This window comes from Vulpes vulpes, chromosome 12 (genome assembly GCF_048418805.1).
Source record: "Vulpes vulpes isolate BD-2025 chromosome 12, VulVul3, whole genome shotgun sequence".
Taxonomy (NCBI): Eukaryota; Metazoa; Chordata; class Mammalia; order Carnivora; family Canidae; genus Vulpes; species Vulpes vulpes.
In genome coordinates, this window is record NC_132791.1 from 39,611,619 (window position 1) to 39,638,641 (window position 27,023).

The 27,023-nt window shown below is 41.1% G+C and overlaps 1 protein-coding gene and 1 long non-coding RNA gene across 10 annotated transcripts in view; one reads left to right on the top strand and one right to left on the bottom strand.

Moving 5' to 3' along the window:
- Positions 1 to 27,023, top strand: part of NFIB (nuclear factor I B) — a 438,092-nt gene that overhangs the window by 40,852 nt on the left and 370,217 nt on the right. The window lies entirely within an intron of this gene.
- LOC112921935 (uncharacterized) lies at positions 1,056 to 22,534 on the bottom strand. Of its 2 annotated transcripts, XR_011995559.1 has the most exons (4): positions 22,266 to 22,534; positions 4,699 to 4,805; positions 4,359 to 4,473; positions 1,056 to 2,222 (listed from the first exon to the last, which is right to left on the bottom strand). It is a non-coding gene; the product is annotated as an uncharacterized lncRNA (long non-coding RNA). The 2 variants fall into 2 exon arrangements; XR_003235345.2 differs by having other exon boundaries at positions 1,056 to 4,473.

Genomic DNA, 27,023 nt, shown 5'->3' on the forward strand with positions numbered 1-27,023 from the left:
ACTCAGGGCAGGGATTTTTGTCTCTTTTGTTCAGTATTATATTTTTAGTACCCATAACAGTGCCCACCAAAAACTGAGTGAGCAAGATAAAATTTTTGATTGAATTATTAAGTATTTTCCTAGTCTGAGGCACAAAAGGATCTTCAAAAAAGAAATCCTGTAATAAAGTACATAATCCACAAGACATCCCTGTGATAAAGAAATGTTTGATTCCCCAGAGCTGTTTATTTTTCACGCCTCAATATAAACTGGTGGCATAAAACGTGACCCATATGAATTCGGTAATATCTGTTCTTGGAAGTTCTATCAGTTATCGCTCTTTGATGATCTGTCTTGACCTAAGGATAAAATGCAGACTATTTTCAGGCAATGTTCCATGAAGGATATTTCTCATAACATTTGGTAAGAAATGAGCAGCACAGTGTCTGGAATCATATTCTTCAGCAAGAAACCAAAACACACACACTCATGGTTGCTGATGAAGGATCACCATATGCTTTGCCAGTCAGCTGCCTATAAGGAAAGACAGGGTGACTCTTGGATTTTCTTACTGCTAACATTGGTTGGGTAATCTCCCTGGACCAGATGCTGGCTAGCAGTTTCCTTTAATCCTCTCCCATATCTTGAGGCAGGTACTATCATCAACCCTCTATTTTACAGGTAACAAACCAAGACGTAGAGAGGCTAATTATTGAAACTGCAGAGCTAGTAGCAGCGTTAGACGCAACATGTGAGACACTTCTTATGACCTTTTGACCACTATCAATGCTTATCTGAAAATGAAGGGAGCTTCCCAAGATGTACCAGGATCAACACCCCTCTCTTCCCCCACAACACGCTTGCCTAGTACTCTCTATAAGCAGAGATACAATTTTCCTCAGAAGCCTGTTTAGGACATTACTGTACTTTAGATACCTGTTGCCATGAAACAAGTGATATAATAACAATATAAAATAAAATAATTAATAATAATAATATCTTAATTTTCCAAACGTATTCTGCTGTTGAACTTTTATATATTTTTATAGTCACGCACAGAAGGAAACTGAATCGAATTTTAGAGACATATAATTCTGTTTATTTTCAAACAGCCTAAGCAGAAGTTTATGATTCAGTCCATAACTTGGTTCCAAAAGGGCCATTTTCCTGTGTCTTTTCCTTGAGCAAATAATGCACAAGATGATCATTGTCTGAGTGCAGTATCATAATGGGTTTTCTTTTTATTCGAATTTTCATTTATTGATTTTGTTTCTCTTGCACATGAATAATGCATCCTTTCAGAAGGCATCCAAATTCACATTATTTGGCACACTAAATAAAAAGTCCTTTCTTTTGAGCGGTAACAAATACAAATTATGCAGTCAATGTGTTTTTAAATTGTTTAAATATGTATTTACATGCTAAACTGAGGCATTATTGGAGTTGTTTGTATAGCAAGTGGAATTTTAAATTGTCCAAATATCTGTTCAGCATAATAAAATAACTTTAAATGAAGCTGTTGTGGTTCATTTGGGGGAAATAGCATATTTAAATATTGATATAAACAGCATTCCCTATAATAACTAGGAGGGGGCCCTAGCAGTTTAGGTAAACAATGCAGCCCCTTACAGGCCTTACCCAGATTGACATGCTTGAGTAATGCATTGTGTCACTCTTCCCAACATTCTTTGCTTTGTGTTCTTCTATATAATCAAAGGAGAACCTAACGAACATCCAAATTTTCTACTCCCAATCCATCTTGGTAAGGATGGTGAATTCCCTGTAAGTCGATTCCTGCAACAGTGAATTAGTAAAGGAAGCTGGCAGTACCCCAGAGGGAGGACACAGAGTTGGGGAGGAGCATTATATCTCCTCCTGCCCCAGTGCCATCAGAATGTGGTTGGGGCAGAAGTATGGTGATTTCATGGCTAACTATGCCCTTGGCTATGGTACTCTATTTGGCAGGGTTTTGTTTGAAAGAGGAGCTGTTTCTGATACAGGCAAAGAAATGTAACAGAAGTGAGATACATAAATTAAGAAGAATTTATTCAGCTCAGTGATGAAAAGTCTTGTTTGTAGGAGAAAGGAGTGATCTCCCAGAACATGGCATTTCAGGAAGAGTCTCATGGTCATTTCCTTTTGGGGTTGCCCCAGTATTCCAACTCTTAGTCAGAAGATGGGGGTAGGTCATAGAGGATAGAAAAGTGTGAAGGGGTTTCGGAGTAATCTAGCAGGACTGGTACCTGGAAAAGAACCACAGGTGAAAATGTTTAAGTTTTCAAGGAAAGAGAGACTTAATGGCTACTGCCATCTATCTATCTGTAAGAGTGGCCATGGAGGAAGGGAACACTTACTTTACAGATGGCTGGGAAAACCTTGGGACTTTAGATTAATTGAGGGAAGAAAGTTTCTGAAGGGATGAAAGAAATCCAAAGTCAACAGGGGGAATAACGACAAGGATTGAAAGCTTATTTTCTTAATGACCATTCCCTTTTTCATCCAGAGCATGTGAATCATTCTTGTCCCATTTCTTTTTCCTGAAGGAGGCTCTGAGACAAAGACTCTAATGCAAGTAGACTTTTGGGAGATAATCCCAGGAACAAGCAAGAGGGGAATGAGAAAATGAGAACGAGAAGAACAGGATGCTCATAAAGACTTATTATGCCAGTTGCCTAGAGTTGGAGAACTAAGGCACAGCGTAGAGCATGCCTCTGAGTTATCCCAGCCTTAGGGTTAGGAGGCTGAGCTACTTATTGATATATACCAGCCCAGTCTTTGGCTATTTGTCCATCAAGTTAGCTATCCATCAACTGGCCCATTAGGTGAGAGCAGCTTCCAGATAAGAGCAGTCATTGAATTAGCTCTCTAGCACTTTCTACTTCCCTTGCACCTAGGCCTAGCATACTCCCCAGTCTGACAAAATTCTCAGGGATTTTGCTGACATAGGACTCACAGTGAGCTTTCAAGGGATCATAGGTAAGGCACCAACAGTGTCTACTACTATCCTGTATTTCAAAAATTAACTTAAAAACGTGGATCTGAGATTTCTCAACTCTTCTTGTTACAAACTGATCTTCAGCAGAAGTGGTGTGAAAGGCAGAAAGGCTTTGTACTTGAGGAAGAGAGTATGGTTAAGGCACCAAGACATCTATGGAACAGATGTATTTCCATCTCAGCAGGAGACAGCCATGTTTCTGTAAGTGTTGATTAAACTGTTTCCCCATGGTGGGTCCCTTGTTTGTCTCATTCATGTTGTTCTCATTTACCTCCTTTTGCTTTGGGAATTTGCCAGCATGGAACTTGTTTCAACGTCTACACTGATTAGATACAAGCTTATGTTAAGCTAGAAGCCAATAAACGTTTGGCTGGGGAGCTCTTGGGGCTCATTAACCCAAAACAGTGTTCTGGACTGAAAATGCAAATAGACCCAGGAAGGTCTCAATGAGTATGTAAACACTATACATGTAATGGACTGTCCTTCTCAGACAGGGACACTTCGTTGAACTTTTGAGGATCAACATCTGGGAGAACCCTCAAGTTCCTCCATGTAGGATCTCTTGAATGGAGACTGCGTACAAGGGTCTGGTGTCACTGATGATTCTTATACTTGCTCTGAACTTTAGAGTAGGTCTAGAATTGGCCTAGTACAGTTGCAAGGGCTCAGGCTGAGGAGTCAAGGAGAGTTAAATTCAAATCCGGGACAAGGTAATTAATTGCCTTGTGACTTTGGGCAAGGCATTCAAACTCTCATTTTCCTAAAGAAAATCTGGTTAATAATTTCTGTATCTCAGGTCAGAAGGAGGGCAAAATTAAGGCACCATTTCTAAAGAACTGAAGAGGGACTGATGTGCAAAATGCATTCAAGAAGTGATTTCCCGGGATGCCTGGGTGGCTCAGTGGTTGAGCGTCTGTCTGCCTTTGGTTCAGGGCCTTGATCCTGGAGTCCCGGGATCCAGTCCCCCAACAAGCTTTCTGTAGGGAGCCTGCTTCTCTTTTTGCTTATGGCTCTGCTTCTCTGTGTCTTTCATGAATAAATAAATAAGGTCTTTAAAACAAAAGTGATTTCCCTTCATCTTTTGTTGTCTTTCCAGCTTAGAAAGATGTCTCTCTTTTTCTTTTTTCTTCTTTCTTTTTTCTTTCTTTCTTTCTTTCTTTCTTTCTTTCTTTCTTTTTTTCTTTCTTTCTTTCTTTCTTTTCTTTCCTCTTTCACATTTTCTTTAGAGTCAGTGGTTTCCAGTATATTCACAAGATTGTGTAACCATCACCACTAATTCCACATTTCTATTTCTTTTGACTTGTTGACAATGGGCTTTGTTTTGTGTTTGTTTGTGTTGGTGTTTACAAAGAACTGTAGGAGAACACTACTAACAAAAACTTACATTTGAAATGCAATTTGTGCTACAGACTGCATTCATGGTAGGATCTCCTGTGGTCTTTGCCTGGAAGATACAGGAGGCATTACAGGGCCATTTCCCAGATGAACAAAGAGGTGACCTAAGGACAAAACAGGCAGTGAATAGCCATGTCTGAGCCAGATTATCCCATCTCCTGTTTCTCTTCCCAAAATAGTACTCAGTGGTAACATTTTACCCCAGAAACTTTGCCAACACGTGCAAAGCACTGTCCTGTGGATGAAGCAGGTTGTAAATCCCAGGGTTAAGTCTCAGCAGTATAGACAGGTTGTCAGAAGGAATGTGGCCAAAGGCCCAGCCTACTCACACCTGCAGATTTATGGGCAGCCCTCTGTTACTCCCACAGCTCTTTCTCAGTAGGCGCTTCATGTCTGAAATCTGCTAGCACGGGTCTTAGTTCCATGAGGGCATTGCCTATAAAAAGGAGAAGAGAGTGAGTCCACTCATACTTGCTGGAGCACGACCCACAGTCTTGGGTCTCCTGTCATCTTGGCATGGGGCTCTGGCTTTCACCTTTCCTCCACGATTCAAGGTCAATGTCTTTAAAATTAGCAATCTACTCAAACTCTAACCAAACCTAGATTCTCATTTCATTCATTAGGCCAAAGATTTGGATCCTTATTCAGTTTTATTTCCTATCATTATTTCCTGTTAGGTAGGATTGCAGAAGGTTTAAGGTGGCAATATTTAGAAATCACTTTTTGGTCTAATCCTAACCATTTAGCATCTGCAAGGATGATGTAATGTGCACGTGGCTGTTTAAAATTGTTATAAGAGGCTTTAAAAATATCCCTTGTGAATTTGTACCCTGTTGATGGGAATGAATACACATGCTATTTTATGAACAATTTGAAAGAGTCTATCAGATTTTTAAGTGTGCTTATCTCTTAACCTGAAATTCTACTTCTAGGGTTTTTCCTACAGCCATTCACTCATACGTATGTGAAAATATCATTATAATTGTGAAAAATTGGAGGGAAAAAGCTAAATATATATATATTGATAGAGGGTATTTCTAAATATAATGTATTATGAAATACTACCCATGAACTTGCTGTAAATGACATAGAATATTATTCGTAATGTTTTTTTTGTGATGAGAGATAAAAAAGCCAATCACAATATGTATCATATGATCGCATCTTGTAAAACGTAATAATGCAAAAATGACCTATTTATATTTGTGACCTTTTTCCCTTTTTACAGTCATAAAGTCTCTTTGGGATGGGCCCTGTTAGATAATTCTACTCAGTACATTACTGGGTTTGGAGATGCAGATTTTGCAGAAAGAGGTGAGAAAGTCTAACTCGTTCTGTGTATTTGAAGAAGGGAGGGGAGACCAGAAAAGATTAGCAGAGGGAAGAGAAAGAAGGATAGAAGTGGGGGGAGGCTGGCAGCTTCTAAAGCAAAAGGGAGTGAGCAGCTAGTTGGGGCAAGATGAGGGAAAGTATTTTTAAGAAGAGAAATGGTTAGCGAGTGATTTTAGATTGTTTGCTGTGTGCATCATGTTAGGAACTGCCTCATAATGTTCAAACTACTAATATGGTCATTATTTCTTTGTGTGGACATGTCTGTGGCTGAATAGAGAATGATGGTGTGTGTTGAGTGTGTGAGGAGGTGTGCAGACGTAGGTATAAATCCAAGAAGAGGTCAGTTGCCTACCAAATATGGTCAAATATGAAGAACAGAGACTGAAACAGCAACTACTAAAGCAGAGACCCTGCTTGGCTTTGGTCACGTTCCACCCCACCACTCCATTGTGAAAACCTGCAGAAATCCTGAAGAAGACGTTAGACTTCTTCACAGCATGAAATCAGGGGTTATAAGCCTTTGATCTAGATATCATGGGGCAGGAAGACTTCAGTCAACATCAGAATATCAGCAATATGACCAGATTAATTAATCTAGATCTACTAATCTAAGTACAAAAGAACCCAATGTGTCTTTGTAGTTTCCCTATTATATGGATTATGGATTAAGAGTGGGATGCGGAATATATTTGCATAATTCCAAATCCATGTCTTAAATATTATTATTGCTATAGCAGATAGATAACTCTAAAGCAGTGCAACTCATGAATCACGACATGACCACCAACATCTCTGCACAATATTCGATCTAGTGAATCTCCGTGGCAACCAACCAATGCAACCAACCAATGATGCCGGGGTGGCTCAGTGGTTGAGCATCTGCCTCAGGTGCAGGGTGTAATCCTGGGGTCCTGGAATTGAGTCCCACATTGATCCACGGGAGCCTGCTTTTCCCTCTGCCTATGTCTTTGCCTCTCTCTGTGTGTCTTTCATGAATAAATAAATAAAATCTTTAAAAAAAATTCTTTTAGACCAATTCCATTATGTGGATGGTGCTGGTGTTTTGAAGTCTGAATAGCTAATATTCTATTATTTAGATATACATTCACATATATATGCCTAGAAAAAAAATTGAAATAATACCTACCACCACTTTAGAGGGGGATTTTTAATTTTACCTTATATACAACTTTTTAAGCATATTTTATTTTATAATTAAAATAGTTAAAGAAAAAAATGTGCCTTTTGCTCTCCAGCTCAGCTAATGTATCCCATACTTGGTAGGCAGTCACTCCTCCTGATGTCACATCCTTATGAAATGCTGTCCTGTCCACACTATCTCAAGAAAGAATGGAATGTCATGTGGGGAATCTACTACAGCTACATGCTACTTGTTTTAGGAAATTTTTAACATGGTCCAAATTTTCAACGGACTGTTAGAATGAGCATTCCTCCTAACAATGGCAAATATCCCTAAAAGCAAAGAAAGAGAAATGTACATATTCTGATATTTATTTAAAGCACTGAGAAACTCCAATTCCTAACTTAATCTTTATTAACTGAAACATTATGAGCCAGAATCTACAAATTGGTTTGTTTTTATCATGACAATTTTTCCTATCATTTTGCATCTGAAACATTGTCATTTATTCCCAGAGTTTTAACCTGAAAAATGACTACAGTCTTTAACAATTGAAATGATCAAGGGTGGCATGTCACCTCCATGTTCTGTTCTTGGGGATCGTTGAGTTTTTCTGTTGTCTTTTGTTTGGTTCTTGGGTTTTTATTCAAAAGCTTGAGTTCCCAGTGTTTGTACTGGTACCTAAATTCATTGTGATGTTAACATTAAGAAAATAATCTAGAGGTTTATATGATGTGTTTAGAAGGACAAAAAATCCTGAAGCAATGAAAAACCTCCAGAAATTAGCCAGAAGACTATACATAATAGCATATGGGAATTTTGAATTCTATCACATAACCCAGAAATTCAGCTTATTCATGGAAATCATGAGAGGTCAACAAGCCAGTATCTGACCATGAAAATGGGTCTGGCTTACATCTATGCACATCTGAGGGGATGAGTCAAGATGCCTGGGGTGGGTGCCATCAATGTTCCCTGTTAGCTCATGGATACAAAAAAATAAAATATTAAACTGTTAGTATTTTTCCATTTTCTATTTTTTTCATTTTTCTTTTTTCTTTTTTCCCCAGCTTTACTGAGATGTAATTGGCATGTAATGTTGTGTAAGTTTAGGGCATACAAAATGATGATTTTATATACATATATACTGTGAAATGATTACCACAATAAGGTTAATTAACATATCCATCATTTCACATACTTAACACTTTTTTTTGTGTGTAGTGAGAACTTTTAAGACCTATTCTTAGCAACTTTCAAGTATACAATATAATACTGTTAACTGTAGTCACCCTGCTGTACACCCTGTATATCCTCAGAACTTATTCATCTTATAACTGGAAGTTTGTACCCTTTGACCATCTTTACCCTTTTCTCCTACTTTATTTTCTCTTTTCTTTTCCTATAATTTATTTAAACTAAAAAACTAAATTAAAACAAGCAACCAACCAGTCCAGCCACTTCTCCCACTCCCCACACCCCGCCTCTAACAACCACCAATCTGTTGTCTGTATCTATGAGCTGGGTTTTTTTTAGATTTCACATATGAGTGAGATTATATGGTATTTGTCTTTCTCTGTCTGAAGTACTTCACTTAGCATAACGCCCTCAATGTCCATCCATGTTGTTGCAACTGACAAGATTTCATTCTTTTATAGATCTGTGTAAATACATACACACCACAATTCCTTTATCCATTCATCCATCAATAGACACTTAGGTTACTTAGGTTTTTTCATACCTGGCTGTTGTAAATAATGCCAAAATGAACAGTGGAGCATTTATCTTTTTGAGTTAGTGTTTTCATTTTCTTTGGATAAAATCCAGAAATGGAATTGCTGGATCATATGGTACTTCCATTTTTAATTTTTTGAGGAACTTCTATACTGTTTTCCATAGTAGGTGCGCCAATTTACATTCCTACCAACAGTGCACAAGCTTCCTTTTTCTCCCTATCCTCCCCGACACTTGTTATTTCTTGTCCTTTTGATAACAACCATTCTAACAGGTGTGAGGTGATGTCTCATTGAGGTTTTGATTTGCATTTTCCTAATGATTAATGATATTGAGAATCTTTTAATGTACTTGTTGGCCATCTGTATATATTTTTCTTTGGAAAATATATTTGTATATATTTGTATTTTTCTTTGGAAAAATGTCTATTCAGATCTTCTGCCTATTTTTAATCAAATTATTTGGCTTTGGTTGTTTGTTTTGCTATTAAGTTGTATGAGTTTTTTAAATTATTTATTTTATTTTTTAAAGATTTTATTTACTTATTCATGAGAGACACAAAAAGAGAGGCAAAGACATAGGCAGAAGGAGAAGCAGGTTCCCCAGGGGGAGCCTGATGTGGGACTCAATCCTAGGACCCCGGGATCACAATCTGAGCCAAAGGCAGATGCTCAACCACTGAGCCACCCAAGTGCCCCGAATTGTATGAGTTTTTTATGTATTTTGGACATTGGATGCTTACCAGATATATGATTTGCAAATATATTCTCCCACTCAGCTTGTCTTTTTATTTGTTGATAGTTTTTGTTGCTATGCAGAAGTTTTTCTTTTCTTTTTTTTTTTTATGCAGAAGTTTTTCATTTGATGTAGTCCCACTTGCTGATTTTGTCTTTGTTGCTTTTGCTGTTGGTGTCGCCAAGACCTGTGTCAAGGAATTTACTGCCCATGTTTTCTTCTATGAGTTTTGTGGTTTCAAGTCTTACATTCAAGTCTTTAATTAACATTTTGAGTTAATTTTTGTGTGTGGTATAAAACAGTGATCAAGTTTTATTTTTCTGCATGTGGCTGTCTAATTTTCCAAACACCATTTATTGAAGAGACTGTCCTCTCTCTGTTGTCTTTGCTTGGATTCTTTGTTGCAAATTAGCTGATCATATATGTATGGGCTTATTTCTAGGCTCTTTATTCTGTTCCATGATCTAAGTGTCTGTTTTTTCCCCAATACCATATTGTTTTAATTACTCAGATTTTGTAATATAATTTGAAATCAGGAAGTATGATACCTCCAGCTTTGTTCTTCTTTCTCAGGATTGTTGTGTCTATTTGCATTTTTCTTTGTAGTTCCATACAATTTTTAGAATAATTTGTTCTATTTCTGTGAAAAATGCCATTGGAATTTTGGTAGGAATTGCACTGAATCTGTAAACTGCTTTGGGTAATATGGACATTCTAACAAAATTAATTCAAATCCATGAGCCTGGAATATCTTTCCATTTATTTGTATCTTCTTCAGTTTCTTTCATTAATGTCTTGAAGTTTTCAATATATGGGTCTTTTACCTTCTTGATTAAATGTATGTATTATTTTTCTTTACAAACTAACATTAAGGGGTTTTGCCCAATTGATCTTCCTTGGTGAAAAAGGAAAAACTCTTAGAAAAACTCCAGGCAATTGACCTTATTCTTGTCACTTGCAAATTAACCAGAAAAAAAATACCATCACCTTCTTTCTGAACTCTTTATATTTGGTTTAGGGATGAGGGTCAGAATGATTTCATTTTGTTTCAAATTTGCTTTCTATTGACACTTAGCTCTGACGCTGGATTGTGCTGATAAGTCAAGAATGTGTTTTCTGCCTTTGAATTCAGTAAGTCATTTTTCATTATTGATAATCCCAATAGCAGTGTGGAATGTTGACCCAGATCATTTGGAACCGAAGGAGTTAATTTGAGTAATGTGTGACAGATCTATTGATTTGAATTCCTTTCTCCAGAGGCACTGTAGTTGAAGCAAAGGGACAGGCTAATTCCATTATCTAGACAAGAAGATGGTAGAACTGAGAGTGAGGTAAAAAAAAAAATCACAAAATTTTCTGAGAAATTTTATCCTTTTCCAAAACAGCACAGGAGGGGGGCTTTGGAAGTCTCAGATTCACACTCCTTTGTGGCAGTTTGGTAGATGGGTTGGTAGACACTGAAACATATGCCCTTGTGAGAAGTTGGGTGGAGTCAGGGAGATGGGACTTGTCATTGAGTGGAAGAGTGGAGAAAAGTGGAAACTTATGTGGGGTGGGGAATTAGGGGCTTCCAGTAAGCAGCTTCAGAGCTCCAGGGTGGAGAGCAATGAAGGAAAGGAAAGAGTGGGCAGCCAAGGCTTCTGGACTGAACCACTTAGGATAGAAGGTTTTTCTCCTCACTTTTTGAGGCTAAGAATACAGGCTCCATGATCTCTGTTTTGTCACCTTAGTGGCCAAAAAGCCGTTCTCTTTGTTTTGAGTTTGTGTTTTCTGGGGAACCTGAGAGGCTAGGCTCTGGAGTCAGGCTCCCTGGTTCAAGATTCAGCTCTACAATTTCCTACTGCATGATCTTGGGTGACTCACTCAACCATTCCATGCTTTGTTTCCTGACTTACAAAATCTGAATAATAATAATAGTACCTCCTTCATGAGCTTTTAGGAAGATTAAATTAGTTATTGAGCACATATTAAGTACCCAGTAAATGTTAGGGGAAAAAATTCTCTCTGAAAGCATAACACATGTACCTAGTGTCCATCTTCTAATCCTGTACTGTAGAGTTTACATCAGGGTTGTGTAGCCTCATTCCCTCTTCACACTGAGTCCAGCAGCCTCCTGAAGACTATTCAGTGACCCCTGTGTAGAGTGGGGCCAACACCAGGGCCAGGGTTTATGAGGTGACAATTACTAAGGAAAAGCTATGAATTAATTGCATGTTGGAACTCTTTCCTTCTCCTAACTGGAAACTAATACTATACTAATTTTTCAGTAAAAGTGGAGACAGGAAAAAAGTCAGTATGGGCCTAGATAAAATGAAAAAAGAGTGAAAAGTACATGGATTCTTTTTTATGGAATACTCTTTGAGAGCAGATGTGGCAAGTGTCATGCAGTATATATGGCACCCAGTGCCTGATTCAGGGATTAGAGGGCAGGCTGTACAGCACAGGGGAAATGGGAGCCAGATATGGAGCCACTATTGCAGGACTTAGACACTGGCAGAGAAAGCTATGAAAACCTAGCATGGAAATGAGGCTTGACAGATCCATTTATTGGGCACCTAGGTGGCTCAGTCATTAATAGTCTGACTCCTGACTTCAGCTCAGGTCATGATCACAGGGTTGTGAGATCAAGCCTTGCATCAGTCTCTGCACTGGGTGTGGTGCCTGCTTAAGATCATCTCTCTCCCTCTGCCTACAAACCCCACACACACACTCTCTCTCTCTCTTAAAAAAAAAAAAAGGGAGGTGGGGGGAGTCTATTCATGAAAAACTCCTTTTGGCCTGATGAGCTAATGAATCGTACCAAGATTTGCAAGTAGCCCATTTTCAATAAGATTGGATGACTTCTACTCAACTAGAAACCTCTTCAAAACTTTCTTCTCTAAAAGTTATGAAATGACCTTTAATTCTAGTCTTAGAATCTTGGACATGTGTCAGATGACCAGTGATTTTCTACTACCACTAGGTCAAAAATTAAATCCCTTGGTGACAGAATGTATTTATAATGCTTATTATATAGCTTGACTTTCCCAGGGATTCCTACCGAGACATAATCTGTCCTTCAGTGTTTCCCCTGCAGTATTGAGGAGGATTCTGAAGTACCCTAGGCCTCTGAGACCTAAGAGGTATTCATTCCAATACCTCCAGAACTGTGAAAATCCCTTCTTCTTGGGTGGTGTGGAGGGTGCAGGGAAAATCTACACCTCACTGAGTTCTCTCTTTAAAGCTTGGATATTAAGATACTTCACTTCTTATGGTTCATAAAAGCTAGGGGAGAAAAAAGGCTGAAATAATTTTAGAGCAGTGCTTGTCAAACTATCTGTGGGGAAGAACTAGTTTGGGTTTGCCGTTGCTGTTTTCAGTCTGTTGCAGATGAACACTTCTATAAATTATGATCAAATGAACAGCTAGACAAATGAAACCTTAAAAGTCATACAAATGCAAGGTCCAAATTCTAATTAATGGGTTCAGTAGATATAAAAGTTACTCTGTAAAATTCCTGTAACATTCCTAAACCCTTGCTTTCCATTTCTGTACTTATTTCACTGTTGACCTGGAACAAGTTTTGCAGATGAGCACAAGTCCATGGGCCACTACTTTGAATTGCACCAGGCTAGAGAGTATTGAGAACAATAGATTTGTATCCGTCACTTGGACCGAGCCTGGCATCATTTTGGAACACACAGCGACACGTACATTGATAGTGCTCACCTAACTGAGTATATCATTAGAAAGTACCATGTTGGAAAGTATTCTGCAGCAAGGTACACAAAATCTACCTGAAAATTTCAGTCAATCCAATGATCCATAAGTATTCTACTGATCAAGGCAAATTCTTGTTCATGACATCCATCATTACTATTTTTATCATGTGAAAATGCCCATTATAGGAGTTGTGAGGGTCATCCAAAGAGCAGAGGAACTCACTGAAGGAAAAAATGAAATTTCTGGGTCGGAATGAAGCAGAGAATAAGGGAAATAAGACCTGAGAACTCTGGGTCTGAGCAATGTGGGTGGACCAATCACTTCAGGAGCCTTGGGCAAGAAGCCTATATTCCCAGCTGGGAGGCAGCTCAAACTGGACATAACCATGGTATCTGTCTGGCCACTCTGACACTGAGCATCACTAATTGGTTTGGTAAAGTGGCAGGCTAAATTACCTGGGTAAGTTCCAGGACCCTCTGGCAGACAAAACAGGAAAAGAGTTGGTATTTGCTACCTTTAGAGCAGCAAAAGTGAAACCAGACAAACTTTAAATTCTACTCCCAACTGGGAAAAAGAACTATATAGATCAAGTCTGGCTAAAGTATCCAACGTCCAAAGATGGATAAATTTAGTGTCCTTCCTAAATAACGGCTATCATTTAGTAGCTTTGCAGTCTTGTGGATTACTGGGGGGAAAATGTTTCATTTTCCCCATGTCACTTAATGCACATTTCTATTCCTAAAAAATCAATATTTGGCCCAAGCCTTGGGAACACTTCTGGGTTGCATTCCACATGTGGTTTACATTTTACTACCCAACTTGTTTATAAATAAGCCCAGCCACAGGACAACAGTGATTAAAGACTAGCTGACACCTGACCTTAGGGAGGAGGCAAATCTACTTAGAAGCATTCAACTTTCATCTAGACTTCTCATCCTAAATGTGCGATGTCAGTGCTGTGAGGAAGGAAGTTGGAGCTTTAGTCATCAAACCTATTTAAGCGAAATACTGGATCACTGGTTTTGAGTTTGTTGCTTCCTCTGATTATAGAAATTTATATTTCATTTCCACAGTATTTTTTAATAGCAACCTTATGCTAATTCAGCATATGCTTACTGTATAGATAATTGTCCCCAAGAATATCAATACATATGGAATTTTTCAGATCATTAATGCTTTAAACTATGCATCAAGCTCAATTATCTAACCATTCCTGGTCCAAGGTCAGATTACAGGCACCATGCCCCTCCATTTCCATTCCTTTTTTCATCTTGGAGGTGAAAAGAAATTAAGAGTTCATCCACCCCATTCCATTCTCTTTACAGAGAAGGAAGCTGAGGCCCATGGAGGGATGAAATGAATTACCAAAGGTCTTACAACCGATTATGGGTAGAATCTAGGTTCTATTCCCCCTGGCTCCTTGTCCATTCTTCTTTTAGGCATTACCTCCTGGTTTTTGCAGGAATCAGAGTTCATGAAAGAAACTCTGAATATAATTGCTGTGGACATGCAGCCTTGAATTTATACTACAAGATGCTAATCGTTGCCTGCCTGCCCATACCCTCTCTAAAGGAAATTGCTCCACCCCAAATCCCGCTGTCCAAGCAGCCGGATTTTGAACCATGCAATTCCTCTAATTCTGCTATTGTTAATTAGTCTGGAAATGATCATCTGGCCCTGGGAAGTTTACCCATAGAAAGAGTAAATAAGATTCTCTCTTCTAGGAGGGTAAACCAAGGAAGAAAGAAAGTCATCTTTTGGAAGTGGGATCATGAAGTGAAAACAGGAATAAGTTGAAAGGTCACAACACGGCAAACAAAACCATATGCAATTCAGAGTTTTGAGAGAGCAGAAACCAAGGGCAAGCAGGGGAATACAGTGAGTAGAGAGAGAAGAAAACGGGACAGACATACAGAGTTATGTACAGACTGCACCATGTGGCCTGCTGCAATGGCAGAAGCAGCCACTACTAACTGTGCCTGGCACTCTTCTCAACATCTTGCCTGTATGAACTCATTTTAACTCTAACAGCAACCCATAAGCTGGATATTCATATTATTTTTATTTTCAGGTAAACTAAGGCATGGAGAGAGAATGAATTTGCTGAAGGTCATACAGCTCACCTTAGTGCTATAGTGCTTGCTGATCTGCCTATATTATCACCTATATTGTGGTAATCCCCAATATAACTCTTTTTTTTTTTAACAATCAAAAAATGTCATTATTTGGCCACAAGAAAAATGTGATGTTTGGAAAAATTTTGATTTGAAAAACTCAAGCATATGATACAAACTCATCCAGAAAAAGCATAATCATTTATACTTTTCAATGCTAAAAGTCTTCATCTCTCAATCATTTGAGTTCCAATTCGGAATCTCTCTAGGCAGAACCAAGATGGCAACCAAGCTATGGGGGAGGCCTTCCTAAGGAGTGTAGGTGGCAAATGGGGTTCTTGCAACCTAATGTCTGAAAGGGAATATAAGTCAGGGGTAGAAACAGGAGGTTAAATAGAAACATAGCTCATTAAACACAAAAGAGTCCGCATGCTCAGCTTCCAACCAATGAGTTTTAGGCACCTCCTGAATGATTTAGGAGCATGTGCTCCATGGCAAGAAACCATCTTGTGAAATGCACAAGATTAAATCACACCCAAACTTGGAATCCAAAAGTCATTTTAAGACATGACTGTGGGCAAAGGCAAACTCACTGATTCAATGCCTGAATCGTATCAATGAGAGGAATAGAGGAATCTCAAAGGGGCCAAAACCAAAGATGTGATCCTGAGTCTTTCAAAGAGTCATCAAATATAACAAACTGAAGGGGCTACCGAATTTTAAATAACTGAGATTTCGACAGTTGGTGAAGAGGTCAACAGGAGAGAGAATGACAATAGCAATGAACTAATATTTATCAGTCACTGAAAACAAGGTTTCCCAAACCTTCATTGCACCATATATTAGAATATGCTTTGGAGCTTAATATCATAAATAAGTAGGGGCTCCTGGGTGGCTCAGTTGGCTGAGTGTCAGACTCTTGGCTTCAGCTCCGGTCATGATCTCAGTGTCCTTGGATCAAGCCTCATATGGGGCCTCATGCTCAGTGCAGAGTCTGCTTGAGGATTCTCTCCCACTCCTCCCACTCATGTTCTCTCTCTCTCTTAAATAAATAAATCTTTAAATATATTAGTTAATTAATTGATTAATTAATCAATAAATTAAGAAAACTAATCCATAGGCCCCAACCTAATCCCATTGAATCTACACTCCCAGGGAAGAGCTCCAGAAGTCTGTACATCAACAAGCATCTGCATGATTCTCATCATCACAGAAGTTTGTGAAGCACCAGACCAGTCAGTCTCTAATCTCCTGTCATCTTCCCACCAATTCTTTCAGGTTAAGAGCATGTTCTAAACCCTTGCCAGATGATGAAACTGGGTCCTGCAAGGTCACCTTAGACTACACAGGTTGGGAGGGGATGGAGTTCAGATGACTCTCTAGGCCTCGATTTTAACTGACCACTCTACTCTGTGGCTGAAACTGGGTTTTGCCAAACCTGTGTATTGCCTGGCCAGTAGGAAAACTCAAACTGGGGCCCTCTGAGAGGAGGATTCTGTTGTCAAACAATTGCTCAAGGAATTCAGGTCCCAGCCACGTTCATTTTATCCCTCCACATTCTTGCTAACTTTGAAAAAAGATGGACATCAAGAAAATAGTTCCCTGGAAGGGGAAAGAGGTAGCCCAAAGAAAGTAGATACAGGCCAGCAAGCATTCAACGTGAAGTGTGCAAGATGCAAGCATTGGGCATTGTTGTGTCTGTCTGTCCCTGTCCCACTTATACTACCTGGTGGCTGAGTGTGGAAGATATAGGCATGGGGTGTGGTCACAGTTATGGTGAGGGACGAAGGAGCCACAGGGGGCAGAGGCATAAGGGGCAGAGGCTGGGGGGCAGAGGCTGGTGGGGGAGGGGGTTGGCGAGAAGCTACCAGTATCTCTGGAATTAATTTCATTCCAAATAGTAGCTTTTCCCTCACCTCTGGTTTCAAAGAGAGATTTTAGGTGTTACTTCCTGGCTAGTCCATCACTATGATTAGCAATACAATCCTTAAAAGGAAAAGGGCCTGTGATCTCTTTGGGGAAACAATAAAGGTGGAAAGTTTGGTTCTGTATCTTTCTAGCTAGGAGATCTTGGGCAATTTGCTTGTTAAAGTCTAAATTCTCTCGTCTGTCAATGAGTGTGATCATATCTACCTCTTGAAGTTGTCTTAAAATTTAATGAAATATGCATATAAAAACCTAGCATACAAAATGCCCTCACAAATGTTAGTTCCTTCCTCATATATACCCTCTCCATTTCTATCTCAACTCCCAATAATCCCTGCCACATCTTACCAAGGTGGATTGTATCTCATGTTCCAAGTCCTTCCTGAGAGAAGTGCAAAGAAAGGAACAACGTAAGAGTTGCTATGGGCAGTGATTTTCACACACTTAGAAACAGTACAACACACTTAAAGCTCCCCAACCAAATGGAATACCCACTTCTGGGACACCTGGGTGGCTCAGTGATTAAAGCGTCTGCCTTCAGCTCAGGGTGTGATCCGGGAGTCCCAGGATCGCGTCCCACATCGGGCTTCCCACAGGGAGCCTGCTTCTGTCTCTGCCTGTGCCTCTCATGCATAAATAAATTAAAAAAAAAAAAAAAGGAATACTCACTTCCACCACTCTACTCTGTTGGGGTCCTTGTCCACAAGGCATCTCTCACATATAAGTACGTATTTCTTGTGTCTATTTTACACCACATGTTTGAAAATAGTTACCTTCCCAGGACCTGAGAGCCCTAGACTGTATCTTCTTACTGGCAAAGGGGTTCTTTTTATTAGATCTATTTTTCCTCTCCCTCCCCCAAGGAAGTACAAGTATGAGCATTTTATCTGCATTGGTTACCTTTATTTTAAATTTCTTTCAAGTCCTTCTTGAAAGCTCTTTATTCATTCAGAGAGTCTTCTAGTAACTGTGTCATGCAACTAAGATCTGATAATATCATGCTTCACAGTGAACATGCATCCTTGGACACTCAGTTTGAGTGGGTTGGCTGAAGTGGTTGTTTTTCTGCATTTGGCACTTTGTGTGTAAGTTGGTCTGTTCCTCTCCAAGAACAAATTCTGTGCATAGGTTCTTTGGGTAAGGTGACATCTCCACAGGATGCCCATCATGTTGAAAAGAACACCGACTAGGAGTCCCACAAACCTGGGCTACAATTTAATATCTACATTGTTACTGGATCTCACTAAACTTTGGTTCTCCATTTGTAAAACGGAGACAAGAATGCGTCTCATGTATGTTTATTGTAAGGATTGATTCAAATGTGAGGTGCCTGGCACCCTCCAGACTTGGGTCTCTGTTTTCTTCACTGATAGATCCCCAGAGCCCCAAATAGTGACTGGCCCAAAGTAGGTGCTCAATAAGCATTTATTGAATGGATATCGAATCAATAAATACGTATTGAATGAATAAATGCCATTGAATGAATAAATATGATTAATAAGTATGTGTTTAATGAATGGTTATTGAATGCATAAATCAATGATAAATACTGAATGAATAAATAGCTTATAAAAATTACTGCACCAGAACTGAGACACCTCCCCCGGCCACTCAATAAGTGCTGTTAAGGTGAACCAGTTGTCACTTGCTCATATGACAGCTCTGAGGCTATTTCCAGCCTCCCTGGATTCTCTGTGTGGTGTTTCTCCTCATGCATCCCTGAATTTTATAGGCTTCTTCATACCTTGATGATGTGTGTGGAACCATCTGTGAACTGTGGGCTACGGTGAGCTGGCTGTGCTGGGAACAGGGACACGTCCCATGGCGCCAGGTGGGGTGCAGGTCACAGAACAGCGAGGCTGCTCCCTCTGGTTGGTCACAGAACAGCCCTTGGCTCCCGGCAGGGCAGCCTGTGGCCTCGTAGCCCACCCTTGCTGTGCTGGGAGGAGGTGGGGGGAACTTGCCAAGCGATGAGCTCTGGATACTAAACCCTTGTCAAGAAAACAGCCACTCCCTCCCCATCACTCCTTCAGGGGGATCCCTAGAGAGCTAGGAAGGACTTTCGCAGTTTCTCCTGCCCCGGGGGCCTGGGGCACGGGGATCCCACCTTCCCTTCCCTCCAGCGCCTCAGAGCAGCAAGGCCTCGGTTCCAGCTCCCGGCGTGGGGACGCTACGGGACTCGAACTGAACTCTGGAGCCTCGCGGAAATTCACGGCACTGCAGGGCCTTGGCTCCTTTCCCGGCCGGGTGGAGTGAAGCCTCGGGGGCCTTCTGTCCACGGGGCTGAAAGCAAAGCCGTCTTCCCCACTCCCACCCCCACCCCCGTTTTTTTCATGATCTGGGGCAAATTACGCTGTGTCTCCTGGCCCTTGGGCCCCAGCAACTGGGCCCTAACCCACGTATCTTTATCTGGTTAAAATGATCATCAAGGGGATCCCTGGGTGGCTCAGCGGTTTAGCGCCGCCTTCAGCCCAGGGCGTGATCCTGGAGACCCGGGATCGAGTCCCACATCAGGCTCCCTGCTTGGAGCCTGCTTCTCCCTCTGCCTGTGTCTCTGCCTCTCTCTCTCTCTCTCTCTCTCTCTCTCTCTCTTTCTCTCTCTCGGTGCCTCTCATGAATAAATAAACAAAATCTTAAAAAAAAAAAAAAAGAACATCAAGGCACCATCTAGGGGGATAAAGAGGGGGGCGATATCACAAAAGGGGCCTTTGCGGGGCAGGGAAGGGGAGTGGAGAGAAGAGGCCAAGGAAGGCCCCTCGCCGGCCGACTGTGGTCACCCCCGCGGGCCCGAGGACGCAAGGCTCAACGCGGGAGAACCTCAGCGCGGATGGTGCCTCGGCTTGGGTTTTCATTCTGGAAGCCGCCGCCTCCGGGGCCTCTCCTGGGGCCTTGGGATCTGGGGGATCTCTGCTGCAAACGGGGCGGGGCGTCGGGAGGGAGGATGCAGAGCAGCCTGACGGCGCCCCCAGAGCTCGCTCCTAGCGCTTCCAGCTGCACCTCGCAGGGTGGGCGCCTGGGTCCCGGGGGAGGGGCGGGGGGCTTCAAAGCAGCCTGGTCCCCCCACGTCTGACGTTCACTGGAAAATAAGAGAAGACACGTCCCCTGCTTTCCTATCGCCCGCATGCTACCACTTGGCAGCCCTTCAGGATTTTATGACAAATAGTAATGAATAATTAACAAATCATTTGAGCGGCTCCCAGAAGCCTGAGGAGAGCAGCGGTGCCTGGGCTCCCGCCACCCCACACACCCTTGCCAGCCTTCCCTCTGTTAGCACAGGCTGGCCAGGGCGCCCGGCTCAGCGAGCACCCTTGAGGCCGCGAGGGGACCCCAACCCTGCTTCTCCCCCGGCTGCTGGCAGAAAGGGAGGCTACTAAGGCCGGCATCTCCCCCTCAGTTGTGCCACGCTTTCCCATCAGAGACCAAAGTTTGGGGGGACGCCTGAGCTCCGTGAGCTCCACTAAAGCAATGGCTCAACTGGGGGTGGGAGGACAACTGGCCGGCAGCCAGTGTCCCACGGGACGCTTGGTGTTGCCTGTTTTGATTGTCACAAGGGGACAGGGCTGGTTGTTGCTCCTGGCATCCAGGCAGCGGAAGGCAGGGATGCTGCTGTACATCCTGCAAGGTGCAGAACAGCCCCCCGCACCCCGCAGCCCAGGGCGCTGGCTCATCCACGGTGTCCACCCTGCAGTAGGGGCGCAGAGCCATCGGGTCACAGTGTGTCCTGTGCCCCAGTGAGCCCAAGACCAAAGAAACTTGGGCTCCCTCGAGTGGTGACTCACACTATGACAGCCAAGAAAGGCCCACAGCTGCAGGAGGTTCCCATAGCAGTAGAGTGTGTGTGTGTGTGTGTGTGTGTGTGTGTGTGTGAGAAATAAGACACTTTACCCATCACAAAACATGCTTCGGTTGATGGTGACAGCCATTCTCATGAATCATTAATGAGCCCTCTTCTTCTCTCCATGTTGTTAATATCTATGCAGAGGTCTTTGTGATGAGAGCAGATTTCCTTTTTTTTTTTTTTTTTTAAGATTTTACTTATTTATTTATTTGAGGAGAGGAGGGGCAGAGGGAGACCAAGAATCTCCAGCAGACTCCATGCTGAGCATGGAGCCCCAATGAGGGGCTCAATCCCAGGACTGTGAGATCAGGACCCCAGCCGACATCAAGAGTCAGATGCTTACCCAACTGAGCTATCCAAGCACCTTCCCCCGCCCCAGAGCAGATTTCCTTCTGATTAGTCAGACAGAGTATTTATTTTTTTGGAGTGTTCTTCTCATTTTGAGGAGCACTTGAGTGTGAAATCATGTGCTTTCTTTTTGTTTCCTTCCTAAGCGGAACCTTCAAAACAGAACAGCAGTGCCTCTGAAAACTCCAAAAGTTTTCAACACGTTTCCTAGTCTCGTCGTTGGAAAGAGAATGTTAGAAGCAGTCAGAATTGATAGCTTGTAGAGAATACTTCCATGTGCATTTTGGAAGGGGTGAGGATAGAGGGTGGAAGGCAATTTTAAGATTCCAATCCTAATCATATTAACCCTAAATATTAGTGCAAATCTTACACCATCCACTCAATGCATTTACAGTGAAAAATTTGCACATTTCTTGTCTATGACAGATTGGTTTCCCAACCAATGGATTATTGAAAGGTTAACTGATATTTCTCTTTTATCTAGTAGCCTCTCATCATGTGACTTCCATGTTCTTTATCATGATCATTATCATATTTATCGAATAAATTCTGCATGACATGTACTGTGGCCCATTCATTGACTCAACAATCCTCCAAACAATGAGGTTCTCTTACTGCAAGTTACAGTTAAAGAACTGGAAACATAAAAGGATAAGTAACTTCCCAGGGTCACAGGGCCAGCAAGTAAGCAATTGGGGCAAGAATCAGATCCCAAAGCATACTGACCACCCCACTGAAATTTTCAGGGCTCTGTCCAATAAGAACAGCTCTCCAAGCCACTCTCAAGGTCTCCAACAGGCATTCAACCCCTCCTACATATCCTTTATTCTTGCGATGCTTTCTTCCTGAGGCCTCCCTTCTGAGACCATTCCCTGGAAAGCCCTCAGTCTTTCTCAACTCCAGCTCTGTATGTTCCTTGTCCTCATCAGGAGGGCTTTTCCTTGTCCTCCCAACATTTCAAACCGGTTTTGCTTCAAAACCCCATTCCCACCACCACCACCACCACCACCACAAGCTTTCTCTTACCTTTTCCATTTTGAGAACGCTATCTTGGTTTGGATGCAAGCCCACCCAAATCTGAAGTTCTGGCTCTTTCCACAGAACACGTTGCCTAAGAGAGAAAATAACCTATCTCTGCCCTTCACTGGGTTTCCAAAGCAAAGTTTCTGTGCCTCTTTCCTTATCCACAAACTAAACTGAATTGACTGAATTAAAATGCCCAACCCGCTTCCTGGGATTGCTGTAATAAATAAAGGAGATCTTGAAAGTGAAAACTCTTTGTAAATATAAGGCACTGTTAGATTATCAGCCTGGGCTTCCTTTTTCAATTTTGATTACTTTCCTTTTTCTCTTTTCTTGTCCACTTATTTCCAGCAATTTGGTTCGATCGTACAGAAAGTAGGTCACTAGTAATGAGTTGGAGAGAAAGTGGGCTTATTTTCCTGCCTTTCCAGGATTTTCAGCTACAGAAATGCAACACGTGGCCAGCGGCCCAGACCCCACTGCAGGTTGTATTTTTAGAAAGAAGGGAGAAAACTGAATGACATCAGTCATGTAAAATATCTGAATAGTCTCTTATGTCTCAGAAAATGAAGATTTTAATAAATGTAACTTAAATTAAATAAGAGGAAAGTCCACTTAATCATACTACTCCCCATGTAGAGGTGGATTATAGATTTCTTTGCCATTAATAGCATCGCCATCCTGACATTGATACGTAAGGAAAGTGACTGCTTTTTTTTTTTTTTTTTGAAAGTGACTGCTTTTTCCAGGGTATGTATTAAATACATAAGGAAAAAATCCTGTTGGGATTTACTTTGGAATTGCATGGATTAATTCAGAAGAATCAGTATCTGTACATATCGAATCTCTCCATCCCAGTGTATGGGGTAGGTCTCTATATATTCAAGTCCTTTGGTGCTTATTCCCATAAAGATTTTGCTATATTTTGTTAAGTTTATTCCTAGATAGTATCAGTTTTTCATAGGCTATATTTTATTTAAGGTATCATCAGAGGTTTCATATTCTTGTGTCTGGTAAAAATGGTACCATTGTATGAATGTTACCATTGTAACACTTGTTGAACACATATGCCAGCACAGAAACCACTGCGGTCAGCTTTGGCAACAAATGAATGCAATGTGCTCTCTGCCTTTGGGAAGACTTTTAATGATTATAGCTAGATGAAAAATTAATACAATAAGCTGATGGGCTGTGACTCTGCGCTCAGGTCTCCAGGACATAATAATATCTGGGAACATTGTTCTATTATATGAGTCCTGTTAGTCATGAAAGTCTCACTTTCAGGAAGGGAAAATTCTCCCAATTGAGAGTCACTTTAAGAAGTCTAAAAGCCAGGGGGCTACTTAGATGGCTCAGTCAGTTAAGTGTCTGATTCTTGGTTTTGGCTAAGGTCATGATCTCAGGGTTGTGAGACTGAGCCCCGCATCAGGCTCAGCGCTGGACATGGAACCTGCTTAAGATTCTCTCACTCCCTCTGCCCCTTCTCCCCCTCAAAAATAAAAAAAAGATATCTAAAAGCCTAAAAGAAGAATCCATTAAGCATGTGCTTCACTCTTCTTAGTGGTTCCCCCCACTCTGGGAAAATTCAATGACATGCCACACAGTATACTGGACTGGTAAGCAGAAACTGAAGATTATGTTTTGTGTATCAACCTAATGCTCTGAATGCACTTGAAGTTTTTGGAGTAATTTAACTTGGGAGTAATTTAAAATCTATTTATATTAAGATAACCAGATATAAATTCTGAGCTATAATGTAAAATTTGCAGGTACATGGGCAAACTCCAGCAATATTGTTGGTTTGGTTCCAAACAACCACAGTAAAGTAAATATGGCACTAAAGCAAGTCAAATGAAATTTTTGGTTTCACACTATATGTCAAAGTTATGTTTATACTATACTGTGGTCTATTAAGGGTGCAATAGCATTATGTCTAAAACACAATGCATATGCCTTAAATAAAAATACTTAGTTGCTAAAAATGCTAACCATCAACTGAGCTTTCAGCAAGTTGTAATCTTTTTCTAGTGGAGGGTCTTGCCTTGATGTTGATGGCTTGATGCTGATCAAGGTGGTGGCTGCTAAAGGCTGAGTTTACTGTTGCAATTTCTTCAAATAAGACAATAGTGGAGTTGGCCCCATAGATTGACTCTTCCTTTCATGAGCTATTTCTCTGTAGCATGTGATGCTGTTTGGTAATATTTTACCCAGAATAGAACTTCTTTTAAAGTGGAGTCAGTCCTCTCAACACCTGTCGCTGCTTTATAAACTAACTTTATGCAATATTCTTAATCCTTTGCTGTCTTTTCAACAATTTTTAAAGCATCTCCACCAGGAGTAGATTCCAATTCACGAAACTGCTTTCTTTGCTAATCCATAAGAAACCACTCTTCAGCCATTAACATTTTATTATGAGACTGCAACAGTTCAACTCCATCTCCAGACATAACTTCTAATTTTAGTCCTTTTGCTATTTCTACTGCATCCACAGTGACTTTCTCCACTGTGGACTTGAGCCCCTCAAAGTCATCCATGAGGGCTAGAATCACTGTCTTCCAAGCTCCTGGTAATGTTGGTACTTGGTTGGACCCCTTTCTGTGAATTACGACTGTTCTTAATGGCATCTAGAATGATGACTCCTTTCCAGAAGCTTTTCAACTTACTTTGCCCAGATGCATCTGAGGAATCATTATCTATGGCACCTATAGCTTCCCAAAATGTTTTTCTCAAGGATTATTATTGGATTATTGGATTCAAAGGATAATTATTCCATTTACAGAGCACAGAACAGATTTAGCATAATTCTTAAGGGATTTCCAGAAGGGTAAATGAGCATTGGCTTCAACTTAAAGTCATCAGCTGCATTAACCCTAATAAGAGAGTCAGCCTCTCTTTTGAAACTTTGAAGCCAGTCAGTGACTTCTCTTCAGTCCTAGATGGCATCTTCTTCCAGTAGAAGGCTGTTTTGTCTACATTGGAAACATATTGTGTAGTGGAGCCACCTTCCTTAATAATCTTAGCCAGATCTTCTGGATAACCTGCTGCAGCTTCTACAGCACTTGCTGCTTCACCTTGCACTTGTAGGTCATGGAGACAAATTCTTTCCTTAAGCCTTGTGAACCAGCCTCTGCCAGCCTCCAACTTTTCTCCTGCAGTTCTCTCACCTCTCTTCATCTTCACAGAGCTGCAGGGAGTGAGGGCTTTCCTCTAAATTAGGTTTTAGCATGAGGGAATGTTGTGACTCTCTCCATCTCAGCAATAAGGATGTCTCATTTTCTTATCATTTGTGTGTTCACTGAAATAGTACTTTTAATTTCCTTCAATAACATTTTCTTTGCATTCACAATATGGCTAGACGTTTAGTGCAAGAGGCCTAGCTCTTGGTCTGTCTCAGCTTTTAACATGCCTTCCTCACTAAGCATAATCATTTCTGATTAAGCATTTGACTCTTGACTCTTGGTTTTGGCTTAGGTCTTGATCTCAGGGTCGTGAGATTGAGCCCTGTGTTGGGCTCCCCACTAGGTATGGAGCCTGCTTAAGATTCTCTCTCCTCCCTCTGCCCTTCCCACTGGTGCTCTCTCTCTCTCTCTCTCTCTCTTTCTCTTCTTCTGAAATAATTTTTTTTAAAAAAATAAATCTTTAAAAAAAAAATGAAGTGAGAGGGCAGCCCGGGTAGCTCAGTGGTTTAATGCTGCCTTCAGCCCAGGGCGTGATCTGGAGACCTGGGATGGAGTCCCACGTTGGGCTCCCTTCATGGAGCCTGCTTCTCCCTCTGCCTATGTCCCTGCCCCTTTCTCTCTCTCTCCTCTCTGTGTATTCTCATGAATAAATAAATAAAATCTTTAAAATAAACAAATAAATAAAAATAAAAATGAAGTGAGAGATATGTGACTCCTCTATTTACTTAACCACTTAAAGGCCACTTTAGGGTATTTAATTGGCCTAATTTTAATATTGTTGTGTCTCAGGTAGTAGGGAGGCCTGAGGAGAGGGAGGAGAGAGACAAAGGAACAGCTGGTCAGTGGCATGGTTAAAAGACATACAATATTTATGTGGTGCCCCAAGACACTGGTTAATAGTGACATCAAAGATCAGAGACCACCATAACAAATATTATTTAAAAGTTTGAAATAATTGCAAGACATACCAAAATGTGAAATATTGTAAGAAATACCAAAATGTGACATTACATTGCTTACATAATGTAAGCAAATGATATAGGAAAAAATGACACCGATGGACTTGCTAGACACAGGCTTGCTACACACCTTCAATTTGTGGAAAATCCAGTATCTGCAAAGTACAAGTAAAGTGAAGCATGAGAAAGTGAGGTATGCCTATATATTTTTTAAAGTACCAGGCACACTGCCCAGGTTTCTCAGCAGGGTTCTCTACCAGGTTCCCAGGTAGTCCTCTCTGCCTTTGGCATTCTTCAGGAGGAAAGACTGACATGCCCCTGGAGTAAAGTGTCAGGGAGGATGCATACACATGACACTTGAACACAGTCCTCTCTTCACTTTTGCTATGTGACGGTTGCTTATTGCACTCTCCTGAAAGATTCTGTGATGCTTTTAGTACATTTTGTACCATTTGATCCAGTGACCCCAGAGCACTCACTTAAGACCCAAAAGAGTACCTGCCACAGCCAAGTTTCCATGACTGATGGGGAGTGAAGGTCAGACAGTGGATTGCACAGTGTGACGTTTGGCCTTCTGTGTGATGCATTAGTCCCATATACAGGTCAGGGTACACTGGCTGAGG